This window comes from Solanum pennellii, chromosome 10 (assembly GCF_001406875.1).
Source record: "Solanum pennellii chromosome 10, SPENNV200".
NCBI classification, from domain to species: Eukaryota; Viridiplantae; Streptophyta; class Magnoliopsida; order Solanales; family Solanaceae; genus Solanum; species Solanum pennellii.
In genome coordinates this window covers 15730184-15738638 of record NC_028646.1, presented here as the reverse complement: position 1 = coordinate 15738638, position 8455 = coordinate 15730184, and the positions used below count along the sequence as shown (strand labels likewise).

General features: G+C 29.9%; 1 long non-coding RNA gene across 2 annotated transcripts; it reads right to left on the bottom strand.

Moving 5' to 3' along the window:
* Positions 1–2897: 2897 nt before the first annotated feature.
* On the bottom strand, positions 2898–4284 carry LOC114074479. 2 transcript variants are annotated; one of them, XR_003574892.1, is made up of 2 exons: positions 3416–4284; positions 2898–3252 (listed from the first exon to the last, which is right to left on the bottom strand). It is a non-coding gene; the product is annotated as an uncharacterized LOC114074479 (long non-coding RNA). The 2 variants fall into 2 exon arrangements; XR_003574893.1 differs by having other exon boundaries at positions 3420–4280.
* Between the last annotated feature and the right edge of the window lie 4171 nt (positions 4285–8455).

The following is an 8455-nucleotide window of genomic DNA, read 5'->3' as shown; positions in this document are numbered from 1 at the left end:
ATTAATTAATTAACTCACTAATTATCTAATCACGCCTAACTTAATCAAAATCGGACAGTTAACATGTTGATCCAACCACGGACCGTCTTGGTCATTTGTGCTTTGGATCAAAGGATAGTTTTTGGGGATTTTTAGTGGGTTTCTATGTTTGTACCAATGATACACAACGACGGAGCTTCATTCAAATGGAGGCTCATCGTTTCCCCTTGTGGATGTACAGCGTCTTTAGACAACTTTTGGGTCAATTGTTTGGGTCCTCCTGAAGGACCCTTAGGGTGGTCCTTGGAAAGTCATATCAAGATTTTTCAACCCTATACACACTCTTAAGTGTATTCTAAACCATTCAACCAAATTTTAATTCAATACGACTCTTAAAAACCCTTGAAACACATGAAGGCACAATAATTCACTTTCACTATTCTCCGGACATCGTCGTCGTTTCTTGAAGTTGTGATTTTAAAATATGAAAAACTCATTTAGAGCATAGTTCATCTAGTGAGTCTCAATACTAGGTCATTGAACTTCCAAGTTGTAATAATGGGCCTCTAAACTAATCTTGAGGGTGTTTTTGATGTTTTTAAGACATTGTTGAATTTGTTGGTTCTTGAGTGTAGTGTGCACCTCACAATCACAAGGGATTGCACACATTCATCAGTCTCGCATTAGCGATGTTTGTATTGCTTTTAGAAAGAGTTAAGTAGTGTTTTCCTTCACGTTTGCGAAGAACTTTTGCTCCCGCGACCTAAGTGTTTGCGAAGAACTTTCACTTCCGCGACCTTTATGTTTGCAAAGAAATTGCACGTCTATGACTTTCGAGTTTGCAAAAGAACTTTCGCTTCCTTAACCTTCACATTAGTGAATGTCTGTTTTGCGATCGTGAAGGTCCGAACTTTCTCGGGGTTCACTTTTTTGAATCCAAGGTTGCTTAATTAGATTAGAGAGGGGTTTATGTCCAAATATTTATGGGTTTAAGCCCCATTTTCCATTTTGAGCATGGAAAAATCCTTGGAGGTGATTTTCAAAGGATTTCATGTGCAATATAATTTGGGTAAGCTTTTGTGATTACTTCATTTCCCTTTGATTATTTATGGATTTTAACATAAAATTTTTTGTTTTTTATTTGTAAATTACACATTTTCTTAAGAACTCATGTTCTAAACTATAATGGAGATTTTAAACTAATTTTGAATTTTTTCTTGAAATAATTTAAACCAATTAGTTGCTAAGTCCTTTAGTAATGTTTTCAAGTGTTGATTTTTGAATTCAAACCTTCTATTTGAAATCTTGTTTTGATTTGATTGTTCCAAATTTTTCAAAGAAATATATGTGGGTATTGTTGTTTCCCAAAATTTGTTGTGAATGCTTGATTGTTATAGATTTTGTGGTTTCGAACTTTGGTGGGAGGGGAAAGACTAGACTTTTTGACTGAATAATTGACATCATCTTATGAAAGTGATATCCTAAACTTTCTATTCTAATAGAATTCGGTAATTCCCTTTATTTTTGTGTATTGAAAGTAATGGAAAAGAGGCGAGGGCTTAATTTTTTACTTGATATATATTGATAAATTAAAAGGGGTTGAAATGAAAAGACTATGTTGTATCATATAGATGTTAATTATCTCTTTGTGACCCTTACCAATAATTGATGAAATGCTTGATAGCATAAATGTGGACTTGGATCGCATAAATTATTGGCTCCTCCATATGGTGTGATGTTACTTGTGTAAAATGATTGTCCATCACTATGATGAGACAGTTGATGGTTATGATTCTGATGTTATTTTCAAAAACATATATGATTTCAAAGTCATTTCCAGCAAGTGTTATGAGGCTAGGCTCATTTCTTGCAAGTTATATGATAATGAATTATGTGCCTAAGGTTATTTTAGGCAAGTTCTATGATGCTGAGGTCATTTCAAACAATTGTTGTTAGTCCTAAGTCATTTCCAAAAAGTTTTATTATGCCAAGGCCATTTATGTCAATTCTTCATGATGATGGGGTCATTTTCGGCATTTGAATTGATATAAGACGGATGTGAAATGATTTAGGCGAGAATTGATCATTGAGGGTTGATGCATTTGATTGACCTACTTGTTAGTAATTATAGTTTAAATGATACTTGTTAATTATCTACTTTATAATTTTGGTTCACTTATGTACTTTATGTTGGTTGTTGACTTTTTACTCTTCGATTGTGAAAACTTAGCCTCCTAAGCTCTGTATTATAGAATTGCTAGATTGAGATAATATCTGTGTAGGTTGTAGTTTGAGGATGTTCGGTTGAGAGCAAATAAATTATTAATTTCTAGCTAGTTGCTTTGTTTAGTAAGATTCCTGTTCTGTATGGTGTTCTTGGTAGTCACCCCTTGCTTCTACACATGTGTATGTTTCGAGCAAGTTATTGTGTGATCGTCCTTCTTTTCCTACATGTTGAGTCTTATAAAAGGACTATTGAGAGGTAGTTAGTTGTCATCGTGACGAGACTTGTTTTCCTTTATATTATAATTTGTTTTATTTGAGAAACAAAGACATTGATACGTTGCAATTATTTCATTTCCGGATTTTTGTTTTAGAGGTTTGTACACCTGACAATCAGATACTTGGGTAAAAACAGAAAGAATAATTATTTTTCACTTTTATCTAGTTCTTGATTTGTTGTTCCACTTTTCTTTCATTTTGTTGGGTTGGGACTGACTTGTCTTGGTAGTAATATATAAGTGCCATCACTCCAATTTTTTAATGCTGACACTACAACTCTGCCATTTGTGTAAAGAAGATGTGAATGTGGGCTAAACATGAAGTAGAATTTTAAATATACTTTGCAAAAGCTCTCTTTTTCTCAGGTTGGTTAAAAAGAATCCATAGCCTCTTGATTGCTGAATTGTGTACCCATATTTCAACTTTAACGTCACTGATATATGAGTTTCGGTGAACTTACCAAAATGTTCTTAATGAACGTTGCACTAGTACATAAAAATTGCTACATATATATTCAACAACATAGTTGAGGGGGAGAGAAAATAGAAGGCCAGAAAATGAGCGAACAACAATGCTATTTTGTACTTTTTCCCCGATTCAATGTTTACATGCACTAACACAGCCAATCTCTTTGTGCATTTTCTACTTACATTCACCATTATCATCTGCAAAGCTCCTTGATGTCGTGGTAAGAATGATCCTCAAAATTGAGCATTCATGTTTAAACTGGTAAATGAAGCTATGAACCCCATTGGTTATAGTCATTAACTCCTGTATACAAAAAATATATATAATGTTGATCAAATGGTATGCTCTTAGTTTTGTCCTTAGTAGGCCATGGTTAGATTCAATTTATAAAGAAAGTTATTAGCATAAGAATTTTTATCAAATAGTATGCTATAAGTCTGAAGGAAAATACCGAATGTGTACGTACATACATATGTGTGTGTTTATATATCATGAAGGAGCTGATGTGGTTAAAGGCATTTCAATTTCTTGCGAGGAGGTGATAGATGCATCTTCACTTTTGCTACAATGAGAGGAGTTTACAGATGCAGATCCAAGTTGTGCCTGTTTTCCTTTAGCATTATTTGATCCATTTGTTGTTGAAGCATTTCTGGCCATTCTAGAATTTGCCATTGTCGATGCTCGTCTAGATATTTGGCGATTCGAATCCGTATTATTGCTGCTCACTCCAAAACATCTCTTTATGCATGTGTAAATGTATGTTAGGAGCCAAAGTAACCATGGGAATCCAATCAATATTAATGCTATTGGAGGAAACCAAGGCTCTGAAAGATTTGGCACAAATAGGTAAAGAAAAAGAAATATTCCACCAATAAGTACACAAAGACATAACAGGAAAGAGATTAGAGGAACTCTCAGATCCTCCTCCCTTTCATTCATTATTCTTCTCTGTTTTCTATAATAATAAAAATATTGCAAAAAAGAGCTTTAGAAATGATGAAATATTACTCCTTCTACTTTTATATTTCATTCAGATTATTCCTCCTCCAATGGAGTTTATTATTAAAACAAGATCTTTTAAATATTTTTTATATTCTTCTCTAGGGTTAATATGCTAGAAAAAAATATCATAATTCAATCTAGATGAGAAACCAAGAAAAACGTTTAAAATGGAAGGTTGTTTATGAGAAATAGATTGTAAGGTCATTGTATTTGAGATTTACATGTAAAAAGATGAAGAAGAAATCATGAATGACAAGAATTGTCTATTTGTCCCATAAGGTTCTCCACTTTGCATAACAACAAGGTGCTCATTCCATGTAGGTGTCAGGCAAAAATAGGGATGGCGGAAAAAAATTACTTGTTTCATCCCGTTTCTTTTTTACCACACTTAATTAGGGGTGTCACACGATCGAACGAATTTAGTAAATTTAGACCTGCTAATACAAATAATATGACATAGAAGCCGAGGATGCATCTTATATTTTCATGATTTAAACGTATAAAATAACATTTCGCATGGTGTACAATTTCACAATTTTAATTTAGTCCTACTGAAATCACTATACTAGTTACTTTATATTGAATTGGGTTTCTTTGAATACTACACTATATTTTACTTTATTCTGATTTATCTATTTTTTTCGCTCTTATTTATTTTATTCTACTATTATTTGCAACATAAAAGGATAATTTCCATAAAATTTCCCATGTTATATTTTATAAACTGTTTTTTAGATTTATTCATACTGTTGATTTTCTAAACCTATATTATTATTATAAACTTGTAAATATGTTTCATCTTATTTAATTATACTCAACTAATATTAATCATAAAATTAGGAATAATTTTTTTCATTATTTTTTGAATACTAGGTTTTCAACACGTGCGATGTACGTGATTATCTATGTAGAAAATTTAAAAGAATATTGAAACAAAACGTTTTGCACAAAATAATATTAAAGATTCTTCTCTGAATGTTGAATGTGGATCATCATATATATATCTCCTATTTACACGAACTTATGATGATTGTCAATAAAAAATTCTATTTCAATTTGATGAGATTCAATCATGTAATTAGTCGTATGTCACTAATATTATCTAATAGACGATATTTGTTGTCTATTTTTCTTGTCATCTAACCAGATGTGTTTTGCACGGGTCATATGAACATGTGGATAACAACTAAATTTCATTATCTAGAACTATATTTTTATATTAATTTTTATTTTATATGGTATAACGTAATTGATGAGGTTCTTTTTGTTTGCTCTCATATTTGACTCCTTGATTTACTCTGATTATAAATCAAAGATAACTATTTGATTGTCCATAGTGAAAAGGGCAAGGTTTCCTTTCCTTTTTTTCCCAAATGACTAAAACCTAAAATTAAAGAATATATTTCATCTTCAAAATCATATATTTAATGACAAGTTTATCTTACACCCCAACAAAAATATATATCATATACTTGTAAACAATTTTAAATTTATTTATCCAAGCATGATTCGTCCAAGGAAAAATAAAAAGAACGTGTTATCTCTTATATAGGGGCGGTATAATAATAAGAAAAATCATTGTTCAAAGGTTAATATAATAAAAGATGAAAGATAGAAATAATTAATCTAATAACTAGGGGTGTCAAAAGTAAACCCAAACATAGGTAACCCGCCTAACCAGCCCACAATTTTAAGGGTTGGGTTCAAGATAATTTGAATTAGGTTCATTCTCAACTCATTCAAGCTTAACTTATTTGAAGAGAATTCTCAATAGAGCCCAATTAAGTATCCAATTTCAAACCATTGTAAAACTTTTTATTAAGATATGTTCCTATATTGAAGATAAAATTTAGTATCTATTTAACATCTTTTAGGATCTGTCTATCCATTTGTAAATTTTTAACAAAAAATTCTTGAGCAGGAATTCAGATTGTGATTATCGAAGTTGAATATCAATATCTTATATTATTGAGATTAATCGGGTCAAATTGTTCCTCCTCCGATGGACTTTATTATTAAAACAAGATATTTTAAATATTTTTTGTATTCTTCTCTAAAGTTAATATGCTAGAAAAAAATATCATAATTGAATCTAGATGAGAAACCAAGAAAAGCGTTTAAAATGGAAGGTTGTTTATGAGAAATAGATTGTAAGGTCATTGTATTTGAGATTTACATGTAAAGAGATAAAGAAGAAATCATGAATGACAAGAATTGTCTATTTGTCCCATAAGGTTCTCCACTTTGCATAACAACAAGATGCTCATTCCATGTAGGTGTCTTGCAAAAATAGGGATGGCGGATAAAAATTACTTGTTTCATCCCGTTTCTTTTTTACCACACTTAATTAGGGGTGTCACACGATCGAACGAATTTAGTAAATTTAGACCTGCTAATACAAATAATATGACATAGAAGCCGAGGATGCATCTTATATTTTCATCATTTAAACGTATAAAATAACATTTCACATGGTGTACAATTTCACAATTTTAATTTAGTCCTACTGAAATCACTATACTAGTTACTTTACATCTTAATTGGGTTTCTTTGAATACTACACTATATTTTACTTTGTTCTGATTTATCTATTTTTTCCGCTCTTATTTATTTTATTCTACTATTATTTGCAACACAAAAGGATAATTTCCATAAAATTTCCCCTGTTATATTTTTATAAACTTTTTTTTAGATTTATTCATACTGTTGATTTTCTAAACCTATATTATTATTGTAAACTTGCAAATATGTTTCATCTTATTTAATTATACTTAACTAATATTAATCATAAAATTAGGAATAATATTTTTCATTATTTTTTGAATACTAGGTTTTCGACACGTGCGATGTACGTGATTATCTATGTAGAAAATTTAAGAGAATATTGAAACAAAACGTTTTGCACAAAATAATATTAAAGATTCTTGTGTGAATGTTCAATGTGGATCATCATATATATATCTCCTATTTACACGAACTTATGATGACTGTCAATGAAAAATTCTATTTCAGTTTGATGAGATTCAATCATGTAATTAGTCGTATGTCACTAATATTATCTTATAGACGATATTTGTTGTCTATTTTTCTTGTCATCTAACCAGATGTGTTTTGCACGGGTCATATGAACATGTTGATAACAACTAAATTTCATTTTCTAGAACTTTTTTTTATACTAATTTTAATTTTATATGCTATAACGTAATTGATGAGGTTCTTTTTATTTGCGCTCATATTTGACTCCTTGATTTATTGTGATTATAAATCAATGATAATTATTTGACTGTCCATAGTGAAAAGAGCAAGGTTTCCTTTCCTTTTTTTCCCAAATGACTTAAACCTAAAATTCAAGAATAGATTTTATCTTCAAAATCATATATATATTGACAAGTTTATCTTACACCCCAAAAAAATATATATATCATATACTTGTAAACAATTTTAAATTTATTTAACCAAGTGATTCGTCCAAGGAAAAATAAACGGAACGTGTTATCTCTTATATAGGGGCGGTATAATAATAAGAAAAATTATTGGTCAAAGGTTAATATAATAAAAGATGAAAGATAGAAATAATTAATCTAATAACTAGGGGTGTCAAAAGTAAACCCAAACATAGGTAACCCGCCTAACCAGCCCACAATTTTAAGGGTTGGGTTCGAGATAATTTGAATTGGGTTCATTCTCAACTCATTCAAGCTTAACCTATTTGAAGAGAATTCTCAATAGATCCCAATTTAGTATCCGATTTTAAACCGTTTTAAAACTTTTTATTAAGATATGTTCCTATATTGAAGATAAAATTTATTATCTATTTAACATCTTTTAGGATCTATCTATCCATTTATTAAATTTTTAACAAAAAATTCTTGAGCATGAATTCAGATTGTGATTATCAAAGTTGACTATAAATATATTAAATTATTGAGATTAATCAAGTCAAATTGAATGGGCCAGACCTAACCCGTTTTTAGCCCATTTGAGCACAAAGTAAACTTGTGGGGGTCAAGACCCAACACGATTTCTATTGAACTCAGTTTAATATTTCCAATGTCAACCAATCCCGCCCACTTGATACCCCTAGTAATAACTATGAGAATTCACAATATTATAACTGAAGAGTGTAAAAGAATATTAATACATTTGCAATAATTTGTAATAACTAATACAATTTATATTGCTATAACAAAAGAATTAATGTGTAATAGAAGATTTTCTGATAAATTTTATATTTACATATATAAAGAGGATATTTAATTAATGTTACTATTCTTTTTCACAGAGATTATATTTTAATTTGGTTTAGGGACAATATGGTAATGTTTATTCCATATTACTAAATATAAAATTTATTTCGTTATTGTGAAATTTTAAATGATTCATATATATTCACATATTTTCACATTTTTCGTGAATTTTTTTGGTTAAAAACTACAAGGAATGTTTTAAATAATATATTTTGATGTTGAAATATCTAGTTGAAAACATATATATATATATATAT